This window comes from Heteronotia binoei, chromosome 11 (genome assembly GCF_032191835.1).
Source record: "Heteronotia binoei isolate CCM8104 ecotype False Entrance Well chromosome 11, APGP_CSIRO_Hbin_v1, whole genome shotgun sequence".
Taxonomy (NCBI): Eukaryota; Metazoa; Chordata; class Lepidosauria; order Squamata; family Gekkonidae; genus Heteronotia; species Heteronotia binoei.
The window spans coordinates 64,230,355-64,252,534 of record NC_083233.1 but is presented as its reverse complement, the minus strand read 5'-3'; the positions used below and the strand labels follow the sequence as shown (position 1 = coordinate 64,252,534).

At 45.4% G+C, this 22,180-nt stretch overlaps 1 protein-coding gene across 4 annotated transcripts in view; it reads right to left on the bottom strand.

Annotated features, from left to right (window-relative positions):
* COMT (catechol-O-methyltransferase) overlaps window positions 1-22,180 on the bottom strand; it is a 48,946-nt gene that overhangs the window by 16,325 nt on the left and 10,441 nt on the right. The window contains exon 1 of one of the 4 annotated variants that reach the window (XM_060248946.1): window positions 9,785-9,918. The exons of the other annotated variants lie outside the window; for them this stretch is intronic. The gene's annotated coding sequence lies outside the window, so the exon portion shown is untranslated. Of the gene's footprint in view, window positions 1-9,784; window positions 9,919-22,180 lie in introns of those variants that run through there. 4 annotated transcript variants of the gene reach the window in all.

The following is a 22,180-nucleotide window of genomic DNA, read 5'->3' as shown; positions in this document are numbered from 1 at the left end:
TTTCTAGCACCTGCCCTGCTGACCCCAGTGTCTCTGGATAAGCAAAATACTTATTACATCCCACATACTTGGGTGTTGTGTGTGTGTGTTTTAAAAGATCAGTTTGGAAATGGATTCCGGTTTTGAAATGGATTCCAACGTTACCGCCATCTTTATCATTATGTAAGCATCATTATGTTACTGCCAATTTTTTAAATCATTGTATAATTAGCTGAACACTTTGTTAGATTTTTATTTTATATATAGTACTTTGTCCTTATCCTCTTTAGCAGTTATATTTATGAATTACACTCTCTTTTTGATGTGTCTTATATTATGCCTCCTGCACATCAGAAATACTTCTGATTTCTATGAACTGGCACCCACAAAAAAGATGCTGCCCTAAACTAGGCCTCATTGGCACATTTTAAAACTGAGACAAGGAGACATTATTGGAAAAGACGTTCTGCAAGATAATGTGAGCCCAGACTCTCTCCCCCCCCACCCCCCAAAAGACAACTCTTTGTGCAAGGCAAGAGGAGCGATCCACCTCCCTGCTTTTGACTTCGTATCATTATGCAGAACGCATTCTGAATTCAGAAAATGAGGACGGTTGCTGTGGAGACGTACTCCGCTCAGTGCAGCCGATGTTTGTTCACCCATCTACTTATGTCAGTGGCACAGCAGAGCACGGTTTGTCTGGAACTCTTGCAGTGGGTCTCTTGTCCTGCCCTGCCCCAGCAAAGTTTGTGATGGATTCCTCTGCCATTCAGATTTTACCCAATGCCTTGAAAAGGCCTCTCTCACAGTGATATCTCTACCTTTCACCATCTCGATAATGAGAAGCCCGGTCAGACGGACCAGTAGTAACAGGCTCATTGCTATCTGTTTACCAGGAACAGCTGGGAGAATTGCGAGCAGCGTTCCCTCTAACCTGAGTTAGCGTGAGCTAGCTCACAGATTTCTAGCCTCTGGCTCACACATTTTTTGTCTTAGCTCAGGAAGGATGACCCCAGAGCACACTAATTTATGCAGTAGCTCACAACTTTAATGCCAGTAACTCACAATGTAGAATTCTTGCTCACAAGACTCTGCAGATTACAGGGAACACTGATTGTGAGTACTGATTTTGGAGCTTCGAGATGCTCTACTAAAAAATCATGAACACTTGCTGCTGGAGTTGTCATTCTTCTGGATTTCTCTCCCCTAGAAGGGGACTTCTGAGCAGGAGAATGGCTGCACAGTGTCCCATAATGCATATATGTGAACATATAAAGTTCCAGGTACCGCATAGTTGGCCATTAAATATGTGGGGGGGGGATTAATTTTGCACTATTTGTATGTTGTGGTGGTAGAATGTGCTGTCAAGTCACAGCCGACTTCTGGTGATGCCGTAGTATCTTCAAGGCAAGACACTTTCAAAGGCCACTGGCCATTGCCTGCCTCTGCGTAGCGACCCTAGATTTCCTTGGTGGTCTCCCATCCAAATACTTACCAGGGCCGCCCCTGTTTAGCTTCTGAGATCGGACTACCCTCGGCTAGTTGGAACTGACTGCAGGGCAATTAGGTTCCATGTCTGTAATTATTCTGCCACAAGGTTCTCTTGGCTTTTAAAACAGGGTAGAGTTGCCAAACTCTGGGTTGGGAATGTCCTCGATATTTGGGGGTGCAGGCTGGGAAGGGAGGGGTTTGGGAAGGGGGGGGATCTCAGCAGGCTATAATGCCATAAAGTCCATGCTCTAAAGCAGCAGTTTCCTTTAGGTGAACTGATCTCTGCCATCTGGATATTGGTTGTAATTCTGGGAGATCTCCAAGCTCCATCCGGAGGCTACGTGCCTTAGGTAGGACAGACTACTGAAGAATAAATGAGTACAGCATTCATTCAATAATATATTACTCTCCTACCCCTATTCATGCGTTACAATGAACACGCATGTACAATCCAAGTGCAGTGTATACTTGACTCTTCTGGATATACATTGTATAATTTTCATGTTACATTGAACACATGATGGAAATCCCACATTTATCCAAGCAGGGGTTCTCTGTTTTGTTTGTCAGGTGAACACCCATTGACTCTCCCTACTAGCAGATGTATGCCTTTACATGTGGGGTGTAATGTCACATGTGAACTGGGCTTCTGAGTATCAGAATGGGAATGCCCGGCTGCTGACTTGTACCCCTGGGAGTTTGGGGGGATGGCCATGTTTTGAATACGCAAGAGAATGAAAAAGCACAATGCATAATTCCAACGACATGCAAACTTTAGAACCATGGTTACTAACTTTGCAGTGTTTTCATAGGCTTCTGTCATTCTCAGAGCTGCAGTTTTTCCAGTGGTGGTTTCCACATCTTCCCCAAAAATACATTGCTTGGCCCACCCTTGCTCAACAATCACCTTTCCTGCAGGGCTGTGGCTCAACAGCAGAGCACAGGTTTTGCACGCAAGAGGTCCTAAATTCAATCCCTGGCGTCTCCAGTTAAAAGACTTCAGGAACTGGGAATTGCCCTACTCAGCCTGAGACCCTGGAGAGCCCCTGCCAGTCAGAATAAGCAGCGCTGAGCCAGATGGACCAGTGGTCTGACTCCAGTACAAGACAGGTTCATGAAAGCCTGAAATCAATTCACCCACTTCTTGTCTAGACCAATGAGTTTTCTTGCTGCTGGAGATTGGATTTGATGGCCACCTGAGTCCTTCAGGGCAATTCTGATGCTGTCCGCCCTGCCCCAAAATTGTCTGCTCCATAAAAATATTTCATTTTTATTGCAATTTCCTACTGATCCTCCAGCATGAGCGAGCCATCTCTTACGCAACGCTTCCCTTCCCCACATGTATTATTCTAGCTGTTCTGTGCTGCTAGGTTAAGCTGTTGTTGTTTTTGGTTGAAGCGCCAGCAGCTGGTACCACCAAGGAAAACTAAAGCAAGCAGATGCCCTCCTACCATATCCCAGGAGAGCCCCACAGAGGGAAAGGTGGAAAGACATCCTGTTGTTGCAACTCTGCAAAGGGCAGAGACGGGGTTCTTTCTCCATCGTCAAGAAGGATGCAATTGCAAAGGCCTCAAAGCAATTAAAGTTAACGTGTCAGGAATCACATGCATGTGTGATTAACCACAGAGCTTAACCATAGAGTATTGACCAAATGCTAGAGCATCGCTGGCGATGTCACTTCCAGTTGTGTCGAAACTGGTGTCATCACACCAGGGCTTTTTTTGTAGCAGGAACTCCTTTGCATATTAGGCTACACACACCTTCTGTAGCCAATCCCCAAGGGCTTACAGGGCTCTTCTTATAGGGCTACATCTGGGGGTGTGGCTTAATATGCAAAGGAGTTCCTGCTACAAAAAAAGCCTTGCATCACACCACAATGCTGCCAGTCATCCTCCCCCCCCCCCAAAAAAAAAAAAGAAGCTCAGCAGGAGATTTTGCAATTCTGCCTTGTGGAGTGGGAATTTGAACGTGGGACTTGGAGATCCTAGTTTGACTCTACCCACTAAGCCAAACAGGCGCACTTGAGGATTTGAATGCCTGTGGAAGCCTTAGGAACAGGCAATCCTTCCAACACTTTTGTGATGGACGGGAAGCTGAGGCACCGTTAAGAGTGCTCTTGCCAAACCTTAACAGAAATGCACAGAAGGGCTCCTGTCTCCTGTGCATGCTCCCTTCAGTTTTGTAGGGACTAACTGATTGTGTCCTGTGCAGTGTTCCCTCTAAGCTGAGTTAGCATGAGCTAGCTCACAGATTTTTAGCCTCCAGCTCACACATTTTTGTCTCAGCTCAGGAAGGATGACCCCAGAGCATCCTAATTTATGCAGTAGCTCACAACTTTAATGCCAGTAGCTCACAAAGTAGATTTTTTGCTCACAAGACTCTGCAACGTAGAGGGAACATTGATCCTGTATAAATCAAAACATACTAAAGGTACCATTTAGATTTCCTGCGTCCACCACCAAAGTATCTTTGGCTGATCCTGCATGATTTCCTCCCCCGCTTTATGCCACTGATAAATCATCACATGGACTGAAAAATAATGGTGTTGAATTAAATGAAGATCTTACTTTTCATATAACATCTGCCAAACGCCTGGCTGGCTGCTCAAAGTTTATTACAAGTTCCTGTCCCTAAGGACCTCCTCAGCCAGCGCTACGGCATTTAGCTACTTCAGGGTTTATAATCCAAACCAGACTGGGTGACTTCCTCATCTAAGGAGCACACAAGAGATGAACCCCAGTCAAGTTTCCCCACAAATGGAGTCCACCGTCAACTAAGCAGTATAGATGCCAACAGAAAATAAAGAACAACCGTAAAAGGCCCGGGGGACAACGCTTCAGAATCTCATTGGAGATGTGTTCAATAACTGGAGTCCTCCACAGCAGACAGTAATAAGGTTTAACAATTACGCAGTGGGTTTATTTCTCAAAAAGGCGCTGCAAAATGAATTCGCTCCGTCGATAAGCGACTGTAGCCACGGGCCATTGTAAAACCAAGAGGTGCAAATTAAAACACCTCCGTGTGCGCTCATCTCAAAAGCAGAGCTCAAAACAGCCTAGACCTGTAAGCAAAGATCAGACCTGCTCTCTGTTCTGCCATCACAAGAAGGGCTCTCTAGGCAACCAGCTCAGCTTTAATCACAGTTGATTTCAAAAGAGGACGGGCAAGAATGATTCTCTTGCGCTTCACCAGCTAGCAGACTGCAAAAAAGTTTACACCAATCTGTATAATATAGTGGTTTTGATGCACTGAAGAAGCAAGGTGGTAGTGATAAATCAGCTCTTTATTAGATACAGCATGCTAGGAGGCTGCACTAAAAAAGACTGGCGAACTGGGCCAATGGGCCAACTATATACAACTCAGGGTTCCTGCGCAAGCACATTATTGCATCATTCAAACCAGCAGAGGTCAGTGATTGGTGCAGGGCAGCAGGGATTTGGATCCTGCTGCCCATTGTTCCCAAATCCCCAAGCTCTGTTCGTATGGCTCCAATGAGCCAGGCAGGAACACCTAATTCAGTCTTCCTTGAGTCCAGTACACAACAATCTGCCTTTCACCCAGGCCTCAGATTCAGTGGGAGCTCACTCCTGAACCTTTCTGAGAGTTCCACCTCCTTGTCCATTGAATAGTATTGCAGCTGCATAACAATGAATGAGCTTCGCCACCTATTTTTCTACAAAATGACCGCTGCTTTCACCATTATTATTTTAATTTATGTTATTTACAGTCTGCCTTTCTCACAGGAAAGAGCAGCCCCGTGGCGCAGAGTGATAAAGCAGCAGTGCTGCAGTGGTCTGAACTCTCTGTGGTCTGAACTCTCTGCTCACGACCTGAGTTCGATTCCGGTGGAAGCTGGATTCAGGTAGCCAGCCCAAGGTTGACTCAGCCTTCCATCCTTCTAAGGTCAGTAAAATGAGTACCCAGCTTGCTGGAGGAAAAGTGTAAAAGACTGGGGAAGGCAATGGCAAACCACCCCGTAAAAAGTCTGCAGTGAAAATGTTGTGAAAGCAACATCACCCCAGAGTCGGAAACGACTGGTGCTTGCACAGGGGACCTTTCCTTTTCTTTCCTTTCTCACAGGGCCTCCAGGCGGATTGCATAGAGTCTATACAATTGACAAAATGGAACACGCAATAACTAGTGCATTGGGATTCTAGAAGTCTGGAACCACCAGAAAGAAACTAAGGGAAAGGAAAGGAAAGGTCCCCTGTGCAAGCACCAGTCATTTCTGACTCTGGGGTGACGTTGCTTTCACAACATTTTCACAGCAGACTTTTACGAGGTGGTTTGCCATTGCCTTCCCCAGTCATCTACACTTTCCCCCCAGCAAGCTGGGTACTAATTTTTCCGACCTCAGAAAGATGGAAGGTTGAGTCAACCTCGAGCCGGCTACCTGAAAACCCAGCTTCCACCGGGGATCGAACTCAGGTCATGAGCAGAGCTTAGGACTGCAGTACTGCAGCTTTAACACTCTGCACAACTAAACTAAACTAAGGCATCACACAAATATTCATCTGGCATTTAATCAATATAGACATTACATAATAGGATCTTACTTACAATAAGCTATATGCAGAGGTACAGACCACAGTTCCTAATCATTTAGCCAACTGAGTTTGCGTATTTGAATTTTGTACAGCACAACCCTATTCCCTGTGTAGAAAAGCCCGCTTGAATAGTTCAGGTTTCCATACTTTGTGGCAGAGCTTTTTCGTAGCAGGAACTCCTTTGCATATTAGGCCACACCTTTCTTATGCAGCCAATCCTTCAAGCGCTTACAGGGCTCTTATTACAGGGCCTACTGTAAACTCTTGGAGGATTGGCTACATCAGGGGGGTGTAGCCTAATATGCAAAGGAGTTCCTGCTACCAAAAAAAAGCCTTGGTTTACGGGAAGCCAAGAGAGCAGAAGCTTTCCCAACCTCCTCGGGCAGGCCATTCCACAAGATGGGGGGTCACAGCGGAGAAGGCACGTGCCCACGCAGTCCTTGATTTTCCCCGTTTGCAGGTTGGCGCCTGCAGAAGCCCCTGCCAACTTGAGCAATGGTGTCATCGCAGAACACATAGCAGCTGCGTATTCTGTACAGACTGGGATGCTTTGTGCGTGAATATACTCCAGTTACACAGCTGGAGAAACTGAATCTGAACACTGCCAGTTAACCCATTGCTACCTGGCAAGGAAAGAAGCTCCCACAGGGATTCAACCCAGCTCTTGTGGTTCCAGGCTGAGCACTGAAGTGAACTATGGTGGTCTTTGCTGTGTTACAAATTTACAGAGCAGTTTTAAGCAGAGCTGCATCCTTCCAAGTCCAGGGAAGTCAAGAAGCTTAGAAGAGTCCTTGGAAATGCACTATTAAGTTTCTGAAGATAGGATGGTCAGAAAAAAAATATTCACAGAATGATATTAAAAGAGTGGAGAAAATGTGTCAATCCCAAACTCACCTTGGAAATGTACAGTGAAAATCTAAGAATGCTTTTCCTGGGAGTAAACCCCATTGAATAAGCTCAAGTAGTGCTCTTGAGTAGACCGGCTTAGAATTGCTCTCTTAGTCTCTCAAGTAACTTCCGTTTGATGTACAGATTTTAAAGTTTAATTACATTAAAGGCACCTGGAGCTTTATTAAAAAACAAAGATTCCTACCACCTTTGATAACAGGATTACAACCCTTCCTTTCCCCTTGCAACCTGCTGGATATTTTAGTTTTACCCAACAGGCAAGACCAGCAGACATTTTGACCATTAACAACAACAAATGCACCCCTGAGAAGAGGTGGCTACAGCAATCCCCAAATTTACCAAAAACAGGTGGAGAATGTAACAGGCCAAAACACAGGTAGCCAGCTTTACTCTGACCATCAGCTAATATTACAAATAAATTTCTTCTTCTTTAAGTTGGAAATCTTTTTCACAAGGACAGCTTCACCATAAAGAAATAAGAAATTGAGGACAGTTACACTCTTCTAAACCCACTTGACTTCAGTGGACTTTAAAGGGTATAACTCTGGTTAGGATTTTTTTTAAAAAATCCAGCCTTGTAATTTTAATTTCATCATGATGACAACAGGGAAGAATAAATGTCAGAATCAACTTTCTGGTAGCCTTTCTAGCTTATGAAAATCTGTGGAACTGCCGAGGCCCTGACTTGGATAGCCCTATATTGTCAGATCCTAGAAGCTAGGCAGAGAAGAAGAAGAAGAGATTGGATTTATATCCCACCCTATACTCTGAATCTCGGAGTCTCAGAGCAGTCACAATCCCCTTTACCTTCCCACCCCACAACAGATACCTTGTGAGGTGGGTGGGGCTGAGAGAGCTCTTACAGCAGCTGCCCTTTCAAGGACAACTCCTATGAGAGCTATGGTGGACCCAAGGCCATTCCAGCAGCTGCACGTGGAGGAGTGGGGAATCAAACCCCGTTCTCCCAGTTAAGAGTCCACACACATAACCACTACACCAGACAGAGGCAGTGCCCTGGTTAGTAATTAGATGGGAGACCACCCAGGAAGTCCACGGTTGCTACGCAGAGACAGGTGATGATGGCAAATCACTTCTGAACATTTCTTACCTTGAAAACTCTACAGGGCTGCCGTGTCAGTTGTGACTTGAGGACAAAAAAAAAATCCAACATACAAGAACTACTGAGGGAAATAAATTAGATTCCTTTTCAAGAAGAATGCAAGGACAAAAATTTAGACTCTTGCTCTGCCTTAGCCCCTTATAAGAATAACCAAGGTGTTTTTCAAATAGAACAAATGACTCCCGAGTCCAGACCACATGGCTGCATTTGAAAGGCTTCCAGCAAATAGATTATGAAGTGTTTCAGGTGATCTGAAAGGTTTAAAGTGCATGGTAAACACCCTTCCCTGGAACTCCTCGTCACAACAAAAAAAAAAGAAAATCAGCTTCAAACAAATCTCAAGTTTGAATCAGAACCACTTTGTTTAACTTATAAGCTTCTCCTCATTTAGCAGTTTCAAAATCTGAGTTCACCTATTCCATTTGCGGGTGACAGAGAATTCTAGGAACTCTCATTCTTAACACCGCTGGGAAACGCGCTCTAGAACAACTTCTAGTACAGCTGAAAACATCCTGATCTCCAAGCAACAGAACCCACCGATCTTCCAATTCCATAGAAAAAAGAGGAGAAAAATCAAGTACAGGAACAGAAATGTCAAGTCATTCACTTATTCAGTACGGCAGTCTCACAAACTTTTGTAGAAATGCTGTTTTTAACTCGACAACTCTTCTTGGAAAACTCGCACTTTGCAGTCTTCTCCTGCAGCTTTCAGCTGTTAAAGGTTCAAGTGTTCAAGCTGGTTCACTGCAGATCTAATACGCTGTCTAGGACATCCCAGCAGTTTTCTGACATTCTGCCAAAACTGATGGAGTGTTGACAGAGATGACTGAAAGTGCTGTCTCAGGTCAGGGTTTTAAAAGTCAGCAAGGGGGGATGCCCAATGAACACAGAGATGAAATAAAAACGGGTCAGCTACCCACACGTGATGCTGCATAAGCAAGGTTACCTACGGCTTATGGTGCAGATCACGCGATCGTTGAAAAACAAAGCAGTGCTTGGATCAACAGAGGAATCAGAAATAGAAACAAGGTTCTCCATCACTGTTTCTTTCCTAATAAGCAAGAGGAATAAGCAGAAACCTTGCCATCTTGAGAAAGGAAATGAGTTTGGAAGTGGCATGGGTTTTAAGAATCAGCGGACATTTTTGTTGTCGTTGTTTGTACATGAAAAATAGTTTCAGCAGAACCCAGAGCATTAAGAATTAAGTCCCTGCATGGGTAACAGATGTCCACCCTTCATTCCAGCAACAGCTGGGAAGGGAACAGATTGCCTAGGGGCTTCCCCCTCCCTTCCAAAAAGACACAAACAGTAATAAGGGTCTATATTAACGATACAGTCCAGGAGTTCAAACAAAACAGCCAACACCGCTAAAGTAGCGGCAGACACGCAAGTGACTCGACCGTTTGGTTATTTCTTGATAGAGACCTTTTGCATGCCTCCAAGATTCCATGGCAGGTATCTAACCCATTACATTTTTTCAACTTTAAACCTCCTGCATATCTGGTTTTATCCCTTTAACTGGTCATCATTTAAACAACAGATGCATTAAAAAAAAAAAAGCCTTCCCCCTTCTCCAGAGATTTGTTTCACGACAAGCCTGTGCAAGTTAGAAGCAAACCAGGGAGTGGGGGGGAGGAAATAGCTGGAGTGTTCCCCCTCCCCATTCCCCCTGACCCCCGTTAAACAGGGGCATTCCTTTAAAAAAAAATTTTTAAGCCAGGAAAATACTAGTGTATACCTTGCTGAGCAGAAGGGGGAGCAAGCTTGCTGCGATCTTTTCCTGCAAGGAGGTGGATTTCCCAGACGTTTCAGAGCTGGCTGTATCCTCGGTCACGTTTGATCACATTACTGAGAGAGCTTAACAGGTTCCGATGCCACTCAAAGGAGCAGCAGCGTCACCCTCCTTCCCCTGCTCCTCCTCTTCCCCCCACCCCCGCTCCCAGTTGCTGTGGTCCTTTCTTAAAGGTGCTCTGCCTTCCAGTGACCTCGAAAGATGCCGCCTGGCACCTGTATAGCGAGGCACTGCGTGTTACTTGGTTACTGCACAGGATGCTGCTGGCAGAGCCCGGGGAGGGGGAAAATTCATCCTGGGGTTAACTCCCTCCAGCACCAAGCGAAGTTGCATCAGGAAGTAAATTTGAGATGATGGGGCGGGGGGATGCTTTGCATGCAGAAGGTCCCAAGCTCAATCCCCACTGGGAAAGACTCTTGCCCAAGGCTCACAGAGCCACTCACAACAGATGCAGACAATAATGGGGTGCATTGGCTGAATCAGTACAGTTGAGTTGGATATGCTTGTGGGCAGGGCTTTATTTGTAGCAGGAACTCCTTTCCATTTTAGGCCACACACCCGATGTAGCCAATCCTCCTAGCGCTTACAGGGCTCTTCCTACAGGGCCTCCTGTAAGCTGCAGGAGGATTGGCTACATCAAGGAGGTGTGACCTAATATGCAAAGGAGTTCCTGCTACAAAAAAAACCGTGCTTGTGAGAATGTTGGGGGAGTTAACTTTTTTTTTTTTTTTTTACAGCTGACTTACAGCGACCCCATGAGGTTTTCAAGGCAAGAGGTGAACAGGGGTGGTTGGCCATTGCTTGCCTCTGCGTAGCAACCCTAGACTTCCTTGGTGGTCTCCCATCCAAATACTGTCCAGGGCTGACCCTGCTCGGCTTCTGAGATCTGATGAGATCGAGCTAATCTGGGCCATCCAGGTCAGGGCTTAACACGCAGCATACCCTGGTGAGAATAAACAAAGCTCCATCCTATACAGAGTCAGACTCCTGGTCCATCCAGCTCAGCACTGTCTATTCTGAATGGCAGCAGGTATCCAGGGCTTGGGAAAGAGAATGGACTTTTCCACCTTCTGCTACCTAACATTCTTCAGCTTGCAGTACCAGGGACTGAATCTGGGACTTTATACAGGGAAAGCATTTGTTCTACCATTAAGAGTCATACAGTCCTTCCTGTAAACCAGGGGTGGGGAATGTCAGGCCCGAGGGCCGTTTACGACCCTCGAGATCACTTGGTCTGGCCCTCGGGGATTGCTGGGCCGAGCCTCCCCCATCTCTGGTGGGCATTGTGAAGGACTTCTGCTGGGGTATGTGAGTGCCTTTAAAGGTCTGCTGGGAGCAGCTGAAGGGAGGGAGGGCTGGCAGGGGTGGGAGCAAGCTATCATCGGTTCAATTTGCATGTGATTATCCCAGATGGTGTGGCCTAATATGCTAATGAGTGTGTGACCTAATATGCTAATATTAGGGGATGTGGTCTAATATGCCTGGACCTAGGCATTTTCCTAGGGCGGCAGGCCAGTGTGCGTGTGCATGTGTGTGCGTTGAACTAGGCTCTCTCTACATTACTTCTAATAGAAAAACAATTATTTGCATTAATTTTGCCGGCCTGAATCATTCTCCCTCGATGTTGTGATGATGATGATATTGGATTTATGTCCCGCCCTCCACTTCAAATCTCAGAGTGGCTCACAATCTCCTTTATCTTCCCTCCCTCACAACAGACACCCTGTGAGGTGGGTGGGGCTGAGAGGACTCTCACAGCAGCTGCCCTTTCAAGGACAACCTCTGCCAGAGCTATGGCTGACCCAAAGCCATTCCAGGAGCTGCAAGTGGAGGAGTGGGGAATCAAACCCGGTTCTCCCAGATAAGAGTCTGCACACTTAACCACCACACCAAACTGGCTCTCAATATCCAAATGGCCCTTGGCAGAAAAAAGGTTCCCCACCCCTGCTATAAACATACTGGGTTGGATCCAACCATCCTCCAGGCAGCTTTCCTCCAGCTTAAGGAGGCTTCCTTCAACCAAAAAGCTATTTAAGTTGGAGAAAAGGTCCCATGACCACATTACATGCTTTCTCCTGTGCTGGCAATGCCCTGTTAACTCCTTCTCATGTTGATTCTCAGCCCTGAGACATTCAGGTCCTGTGCCCAGGAAAAATGTTAATCAAGAGCTCCCTTCCTTTCAAGGTTCTCCCAAGTTACCCAGGTGCTTTCAAGCACAATCTGTAAGGACTATAAACTTAACCTTCATTTTAAAAATTTAAACTTGTGTTCTAAAGAACACGAATCCAGGTCCCATTACCACATTACATGCTTTCTCCTGTGCTGGCAACACTCTGTTAACTGCTTCTCATAGAATCATAGCGTTGGAAGGGATCTCCGGGGTCATCTAGTCCAACCCCCTGCACAATGCAGGAAACTCACAAATAAATTCACAGGATCTTCATTGCTGTCAGATGGCCATCTAGCCTCTGTTTAAAAACCTCCAAGGAAGGAGAGCCCACCACCTTCTGAGGAAGCCTGTTCCACTGAGGAACCGCTCTAATGGTCAGGAAGTTCTTCCTAATGTTGAGCTGAAAACTCTTTTGATTTAATCTCAACCCTTTGGTTCTGGTCCTACCTTCTGATGCCACAGAAAAAAATTCCACACCATCCTCTAGATGACAGCTCTTCAAGAACTTGAAGATGGTGATCATATCACCTCTCAGCTGCCTCCTCTCCAGGCTAAACATGCCCAGCTCCTTCAGCCTTTCTTCACAGGACTCAGTTGATTCTCAGCTCCATGTTCTTGGTTCTTGACAATGGCAACAAAGCTAACATCTTTACCTTCTATGGTACAATTGTTATTATAGCCTCTATGCCGCTTGGATTAATCTCTCTCTCTCTCGGCTTGACTTCGCGAACTAAGATTTAAGAAAGGTGCAGTAGTCCACGTCTGCTGCAGGCTCGCTGGTGGCTGACAAGACCAATGCGGGACAGGCAGGTCCGGCCGCAGTGGCTGCAGGGAAAAGTCTGATTTGGGGTTGGTGCTGTAGCAGTACGATTCTTCAGTATGCTTGGATTAATATTTAACACAAAAAGGACATTTCTGTTTTTTCTTCTCGGCCTCGTGTTGTGATAGTCCAAGGGTCAGCAGCAGTGTGATGAAGAGAAGAAGAAAAAGAAGAAGACTGCAGATTTATACCCCACCCTTCTCTCTGAATCAGAGACCCAGAGCTGCTTACAATCTCCTTTATCTTCTGCCCCCACAACAGACACCCTGTGAGATGGGTGGGACTGAGAGGGCTCTCACAGCAGCTGCCCTTTCAAGGACAACTCCTGCAATAGCTATGGCTAACCCAAGGCCATTCCAGCAGCTGTAAGTGGAGGAGCGGGGAATCAAACCCGGTTCTCCCAGATAAGAGTCCGCACACTTAACCACTACACCAAACCACTACACCAACCTATGGTGCAAATAAATATCATAGGAATGAGAGCCTGCAAAACCTTATAGGCTTTAATCACAGTTTTATTCTGCCCTTCCTCGAAAGAACTCCAATGCATGTGGTTCTCCTTGGCTCCATTTTGTCCCCTCATTAGCCCCATGAGGTAGGTTAAGCTTAAGGAGAGTGACCAGCCCAAGTTCGACCAGAGAGCCTCATGGCTTTGAGCTTGAGCCCTTCCCAGTCCAGTCCTAGACTCCCTCTATAACTGCTAGACCACACTGCCCATCCAAAACCAGGTGAGGCTGCAGGAACACCTTAGAATGCAGCATTCCGTCAACTTTCCTTGAAGGGCGGGTACAGAAATAGGACTTTTCAGTCACACTTTTTTTTCTTGGTGGAGATGCAACTGCAAGAAGATGTTCCCTGTCGACTACAAATGCTAAATCGAGAGGGAGCTTGTCCCGAGTTTGCTGGAGGAATGACTGCACTGGTCTCATTAGAAACAACAATTATCTACTGGCCAATTAGATCAAATTTTACATTAACTGCAACTAAGCAAAAACATATTTGGCATTTATGCAAAGGACTGCAGACTCAACCAATGCAATGACTGACAGACGGTTGATGGTGTTTTATTGGCATACACATTTTGCTTGCAATTTTTATTTATGTATTACTCTGAAAGTTGTATGAAATACAGTTCTCTTTTACGATATTTCATTAAGGTTTATCACACCTTCCTTTCATTATGGAGCTCAAGTCAGAACACAAAAAGGTTCCTAGAAGGTCCCCTGTCTGAACTGATCCAGACCTTGGCTTACCTTCAGCAAGGATGCTGCCAGGTTGCTTCCAACTACAATCCCATAGGACCAATACTAGACATATCAGTACAACCACTTCCTTCTTTCCTTACTTTATTTATATGCCACGTTTCTCCCCAGTGGGGACCCACAGTGACTTATATTGATCTCCTTGCCTTTACTTTACCTTCACAACCTTGGAGGGAGTTTAGGCTGAGAGTATGTGACCAATGCAAGGTCACCCAGTGAGTTCCCATGGCAGAGTGGAGATTCGAACCTAGAGCCTCTCAGACCCCAATCTACTGGCTCTCTACTTGTCTCACGAACGGTTTTTGCAAGCCCCCCCCCACATGTTTGCAAAGTCTGCTTCTAGCCTAGAGAACATTTAATGACTATCATTTGAGGCTACTGATTGTTGCTTAGGCTATTTTTATGCCCCTGGCTAGTTTTGTTATTCTTATAATGCTGTTTTTATGGTTTTATTGCTTTTTCTTTTTGTTTTTTTACTTTGTCAGCCACCCCATGCAGTCTCTGGAGAAGCAGCATGGACATTTTCTAAATATACAATAAATAACAACATGCAGCTGAAGCAAAAATACCACTTAAAAGTGCGTTAATATTAATGGGGGGAATTTAACAGGTGTAAATCGTGCACGATCAGACTCAGAAGTTAACTTGTCACAAGGGTTCGAGTGAAAATCAAAATGGGGAAACTGGCCACCTTTCAATACATGGTATGATACTTCAATTGCATTCCCAGGACTAACCTGATAGCTAGACATCTTTCTCATACCAAAGAGATTCAGCCAGAACACATTGCTACCCCTTGGGATTCTTCATGCAGGTTCACATCTGTTCACTCTGCGATTATGACATCTCCAGAGAGTATGAAATGCTGTCTCAGAACTGCAAGCAGTGTACACTTATGCGTAAACAGGAATAGGGTTTTTTCCCCTCGCCACTAGCCTGTCGCCGTTGGACACGTTGCTTTTAAGACAGCTCGGACTCCGCCTAGGTAGCAGTCGGGGTGATGCCAACATAAATACCGGAGGAGAGAAGCCTGAAGCCACAGAATCGAGGCCTCACGATTTCCTAGACTGATTTAGCAAATCTGAATGCGTTTTTCACTGCTTAACAAACTAGTGGAGAATCCAACCGTGCGTATTACGTAGTGGAGAATAAAGTTGAGAACCAAACCCCACACATTACCTAGTGGAGAACTAGTAGAGGACTAGTGGAGAGTCATCCCCCCTATATTACCTAGAGAATCAAACCATCAAATCTTGTAGAGAATCATGCCCACATTCCCTAGTAGACTTCTTCCAAACCTGCATGATACAGATCCTTGCAGAAGTGCTTGTGGGACCCAACTGTGAATAGCGACACATTACAGTAGCAGATGAAGGAAACCGTATATATATGAGTAGATGAACATATGAACAGATGAAGCTGCCTTATACTGAATCAGACCCTTGGGTCCATCAAAGTCAGTATTGTCTTCTCAGACTGGCAGCGGCTCTCCAGGGTCTCAAGCTGAGGATTTTCATGCCTACTTGCCTGGACCCCTTTTTGGAGATGCCAGGCATTGAACCTGGGACCTTCTGCTTACCAAGCAGATGTTCTACCACTGAGCCACCGTCCCTACCCGACAGATGTGACATCAGGACTCAGGAGAGGGGCCATAACACAGTGGCTAAGCAGAAGTCCTGCCATTCTGTTTGTAACATCTCCAGCTAAAAAAGGGTATCAAAACAGTGAACTGGGAAGGTTCTCTCAGCCAAAGACAGTAATGAATTTAACATTAAATGGCTGGACAGGTCACCTTCACGTGATTCGAATTAATACAGCATGAACATTTACTCTTTTTAGGTTTCTTTTCCTTTTCCAGCTCTTAAACACAGAGCTGACCCTTCCATTAAACACATTTTAGCTGATGAATAATAAGAGCTTCAATCAGTTAATCAACCAATCAAATCTGCATGAAGGTGGACATGAATAAGATCAGGGGTGTTGAACTCATGAGGGCCAGATCTGACCTAAATGAGACCTTGTCAGGCCAGGTTGGGCCATGTCAGGCCGGGCCATGTGTGCACCTATTTAAGATTAGGTAACACTGCAGAGATATAAACTTTTTAAAGGACACAGACAAACACGACTAAAGATTTAAAAAAAAAACACTTTAAATAAAACGTGCTAAAAACATTAGTACTTGTTGGTCTTAAAGGTGCTTTCTTTGTATCTCTCCCATGAGATCCAGGGAACTGGGCAAAGGAAGCTCTGGCTCTTTCCCTCCCTCCCTAGGGAACCAGGAGGGGGAGGAGACTCAACTAATGGAGAAAATCAAGGTTTTGCTCTGTAGCTCCTGTGCAATTGAGCAAGCCTTGCAAAGCAAGCTGAGATGCAGAAGAAAGCAAGAGAGAGGGAGACGGAAGCAGACAAGAGCCAGTTGCTTGGGGGCCTGATAGAAGCCCTCTGGGGGCCTGATTTGGGCCCCGGGTCACATGTTTGACACTCCTGAATAAGACCGTTTCAGAGGATAGCTGGTTTGGTCTTCGGCAGGTCAATGACTCATGTCTGACGAAGGGAGCTTAAAAATATTTGCAAGAATAACTCACAACATTTGCTGGACTCATTCAATCCACCTTTGAAGCATTTTACTGTGTGAAATGGCAAAACCTATTTGCAAACGGTTGCTGAGGTGGATTGAAGCTGAATTATTTGGCAAGCATGAAAGTGCCCATTGGGTTCAAATCCCTGCTATGCCCTGGAAGCTGGCTGGCTAATCTTGGGCCAGTCACTCATTCTCAGACTAAACAACCTCACAGGGTTGTTGTTGAGAGGATAAAATGGAAGAGAGGTGAACAGTGCTGTCAGCTGCTGCGGAGAAGAAGGTTTCGCAGATGAAAAGAAGCACATGCCAAGGATCACCCCTCACCCCAGTTTGTCTGCTGCAATCAAAAGCCAGTGGTGTAGTGGTTAAGTGTGTGGACTCTTATCTGGGAGAAATGGGTTTGATTCCCCACTCCTCCACTTGCAGCTGCTGGGATGTCCTTGGGTCAGCCATAGCTCTTGCAAGAGTTGTCCTTGAAAGAGCAGCTTCTGGGAGAGCTCTCTCAGCCCCACCTACCTCACAGGGTGTCTATTGTGGGCGGGGGGGGGGGCGGGGGAGAGGTAAAGGAGATTGAGACTCTGAGATTCAGAGTATAGGGCAGGATATAAATCCAATATCATCATCTTCTTCATGTAATCTGCAAGAACCTGAGCTTCACAGAGGCTAAGCGGATGGGCACTGGTTGGGTTAAAGATAGCCTGAATAAACATAACTGTCTGACAGTAAGCAATCAGCTGTTCAAAATAGACCTCAGCAGCTGCGAAATATGAAATGGAAGGCTGCATACCAAACCAAATATGCTTAGGATATATCTTCTCCTGCTTTATTTATTTTATAACATCTGGTCTGATGACAAGTTCTGGGGAACTTTAAAGTGCGCTCAAGAGTTATGTGCCATTGGGTTGGTCCTATTTTTTGGACTTTGCTGTTGGACAAACATGGCTGTAAACAGCTTGTCTACTGTACTGCCTTATTACTCATACACATTCATTTAGATGTATGCACTGTTTACCAGAAATGGGGTTGCTAGATCTGTGTTGGAAAATACCCGGAGACTTTGGGGGTGGGTCTGGGAGAGGGTGGGGTTTGGGGAGGGGAGGAGCCTCAGCACGGCACAATGCCACAGAGTCTACCCTTCGAAGCAGCCACTTCTCCAGGGGAGCTGATCTCTACCAGCTGGAGATCAGCTGTAAAAATGGGAGATCTCCAGGCCCTGCCTGGAGGTTGGGACCCCTAACCAGAAAGAAGAGCTTCCTCCCCATTCAGAGATTTGACTGCTGGAGATGGGTCAGAGGGTGGGATGAGGTTAAGGGTTTCCAGCTCTGGATTGGGAAATTCCTGGAGATTATGGGGGCGGAGCCTGTGGAGGGAAGGCTTTGGGTTGAGGAGGGTCCTCAACAGGGTATAATGCCATAGAGTCCAAAGCAGCCTTTTTCTCCAAGGAACTTGTCTCGGAGATCAACTGTAATAGGGGGGAGATCTCCAGATGCCGCCTGGAGGCTGGCAAGCCTAGCTGGGATGGAGAATAGCAACTTCAGCCATTCACGAGAACAATATTTCAGTACAGTATCCCCAGAAACAAGGGAGCAGCAAACAAAGTCTGCCTTGGTGAACCCAACAAAGATAACTCGAATGTATTCAGCCACTGCAGGTCTGCACATAAAGTTCTCAGTGTGCACTGAACATCCACAATGAAAGCTGCAGAGCTGAAATTGGATACTGTTGCTGCTCAACGTACTTGGAAATAAAAATTTCTATTGCTGGTATTATTTTAAGCCAATGACAAGAACTCAAATAGGGGAAGTGGCTTTGCCCAGCCATACCGAATCCTGTTTTTAATGGCATCTAACTAGTAGCACCACATCTAGTTAGGCACATTATTGTCCCCTCCCCACAACTGCGGGGCACACACAAAGCAAATATTTCAGAATATTTTCCAAGCTTAACTGTTCTCCCCCTCCAAGTTTGCATTTAACTTCATTTGCATACATATACATTGCTCATAGGAGTCCAGTGGTGCAGAGTGGTAAGCTGCAGTACTGCAGTCCAAGCTCTGCGCACAACCAGAGTTTGATCCCGGCGGAAGCTGGATTCAGGTAGCTGCCTCAAGGCTGACTCAGCCTTCCATTCCCGTAACAAAAAGTCTGTCAAGAAAACGTCATGATGTGATGTCACCTCATGGATCGGTAGCAACTCAGTGCTTGCACCTTTACCTTTTTACATTGCTCAGTTCTCCAGATTTACCAAACATCTAACATTTAAAATGTTTTCTTTGTGCCTTCCTGTCAGCAAACGTATCTATGATCTATCCTACCAACTTTCACTTTTCTAGCTTGCTCATTGACTAATGCAGAAAGATCAAAACAACCCCGGTTTACGGTCCTCCTTACTCCCACACCACCCCCAGTGGTGGGGAAGAGTCACTGCAAGGTAGAGGAAACAAAACACATTACCCAGGAAGCATTGCTCCCATGGGCTGATCTGAGTGGAGCAGATGGCTAATGCAGGGTTGCCAACCTCCAGGTGGTGGCTGGAAATCTCCTGGGATTATAACTGATCTCCGTTCTACACCACTGAAACCTTCCCCCCAAGCTCAGCCCTCTCCAGGCTCCACCCTCAAAATCTCCAGGTATTTCCCAACCCAAAGCTGGCAACCCTAGGAAACTAACACAGCAGCAAAAGTCTGCATTAGCTGCCTGCTCTACTAGAGTTGCCAATCCCCAGGTGAGGTAATGTAACAAGGAAAAGGGATCACAGTAAATGGGACAAACAACGGAAGTTAAGCAACTACTGTGATGAATAACAAAATTTATTATAACCATTTAAAAACCATCATATATTTTAATGCTCCACATTTAAAATGTTGCATGGTTCATGGTATAATAAAGGTCCAATTTAAACATCCATTCATGTATTTTAATACTTCATATTATAAATTTTGCATACTTAATGTTGGATCAGAGGTCCAATATTGACATTCCCATATTGCCAAAAAAAAAAAAAAAAAAAGGTCTATGAGCACCCGGATATAGGCCCATTTCATCAGTAGACTTCCTCAAGAGTAATGCCTTTCTATGTTTTTTCAGGTTTAACAGCCACTAGTACCAACCAAATGTTCATATTCTTCTTACCACATCTTTTCTCTCATTCTGGAATAAACCAAAATAATGATAGCAAAAGATAGCACAAAGCTGAATGGAACTAAAAATTCTAAAGTTTTTATTTCAGTAAAAAACTTACCACTCCAAGACATTTAAGTGTGTATGTTTTATATAGGAACCAGAGCCAGTTCAAACTGATTCATTTAACCAGATGCTCAAGCCTTCCGGAGTTTGCTGGCCAATAGCCCTCTATGAATATATTCAGCAAGCTGTTCTTAAGATGGCCATTAGCTCCTATTTTCTTTATAATTAATTTTAATGCTGAGCAAGCCCTTCTTTATGCAGCAATTTTAGCTCAGAACACTTAAGTGCATGATTTTAACCAGGCCAGTACTGTGCCTATCCTGAATCCAAAATCTCTTAGAATTTACTGGTCATCTAAAGAACAGCTTGCTGAATATATTATAATAAATAATATATAAAATATAATAAATGTTATTCATCACAGTAGTTGTTTAACTTCAATTGTTAATCCCCAGGTGGGGGCAGGGGATCTCCTGGTTTGGAGGCCCTCCTCCTGCTTCAGGGTCATCAGAGAGCAGGGGGAAGGGGAGGGAAATGTCTACTGGGCACTCCATTATTCCCTATGGAGACCAATTCCCATAGGATATAATGGAGAATTGATCTGCAGGAATCTGAGGTCTGGGGGTCATGTTTTTGAGGTAGAGGCACCAAATTTTCAGCATAGCATCTGGTGCCGCTCCTCAAAATACCCCCCACCCCAAATTTTCAAAATATTGGACCAGGGGGTCCAATTCGATGAGCCCCAGAAGAAGGTGCCCCTATCCTTCATTATTTCCAAATAGAGGGAAGGAATTTAAAAGGCATGTAGTCCCTTTAAATGTGTTGGCCAGAACTCCCTTCAGAATTCAATTACGCTTGTCACAATCTTGCTTCCTGCTCCACTCGAGTCTCTTGACTCCACCCCCAATGTCCCCAGATATATCTTGAGTCGGACCTGGCAACCCTAGGCCAGCCTATGGGAGCAACACTTCACTCTATGGGCACAGCGTGGTTGTTGACTTGCTTGAAACCACTCCAAGGAAAATTTCCAGACAGGTCAATTCTCATACTTGACTTGGGCACTGCCTGGTCTGTCTGAATCAGACTAATAGAAAGCCAAGGAAGGTGTAGGCAGATCACAAAAGTAGCCAGGAGCAAAGGAGACTGTTCCTTAGGCTGACACTTACCTTCACCTGGTTGGGAAGGCAGGACGGAAGTGGAGAGCTGCTGCCCCTCTGTGAGAAGGCATGTCTGAGCAGTCTTAAAAGCCAAATTGTTGCAAGGAAGGTGGCAACATGTTAGGCTTCAGCAGGCAGCTACTGATGAGAAGGAGTCCTGAACGGGGTTTTCTCTTCTTTGCTGCAACCTCAAGGATAAATATAACTCTCTGCTTCTCTCTGCCAGCCAATCCCAAAGAATGGCCTGGGAACACCAAGTTAGCAAACTTGTTCTATAAACTTATACGGCCTCTCTTGGGTAGAACAGGTTTAAAAACTGCTTCTCCCCTCCTTTGTTCCAGAGCCACTGGACGGCTACACGCTTGGAATGCTGGCCTTGAAAACATGCTGAAACAGAAATGAAATCTCTAATTGTCTGAGGGCGCGGTCAGTAATTCAAGGAAGCCAACTGAGAGCGCGGCCGTGAATGGGAACATCCCAAAACCACAGGAAGTGGTTGAGAGCACAAGCAGTGCAAGCCGAATATTTGTCCGAAGATAAAGAACGTCCCAATCCTAGAGCCTTTTACCTTCTTGGTGCTTTGCACAGTTTGCAGTGTGTGCAACAATAGGGACAGGGTTACCACATTCCCCCCCCCCTTTTTAAACCATCCTGGCTTCTATGCATTTAACAGCCTCAGAGGCAGAACTGAGCAGGAGTTCTGATTCTGCTGAGCTTGTGAGATCTGATGAGATCTGTCTAGCCTGCTATATACAATATAGGATATATAATGACATTCAGTTGCGGATTTTTTTTAAAATGAAAAACTGTGGGTGGGTGGAATGGCCACTGCCAGGGGACAACTGTCACCTTAAGAGGGGAAACTGTGCATGCCTGTCCCCCTGCGGAAAACAACAGCAAACACATAAAATAGAATAGGGATTAACGTAATGTACACATAACCAGTGTTCCCTCTAAGCCGAGTTAGCATGAGCTAGCTCACAGAGTTTTAGCCTCCAGCTCACACCTTTTTGTCCTAGCTCAGGAAAAATGGCCCCAGAGCACAATAATTGATGCAGCAGCTCACAACTTTAATGCCAGTAGCTCACAAAGTAGAATTTTTGCTCACAAAACTCTGCAGCTTAGAGGGAACGCTGCACATAACCATAATTTATTTGGGGCCATTAT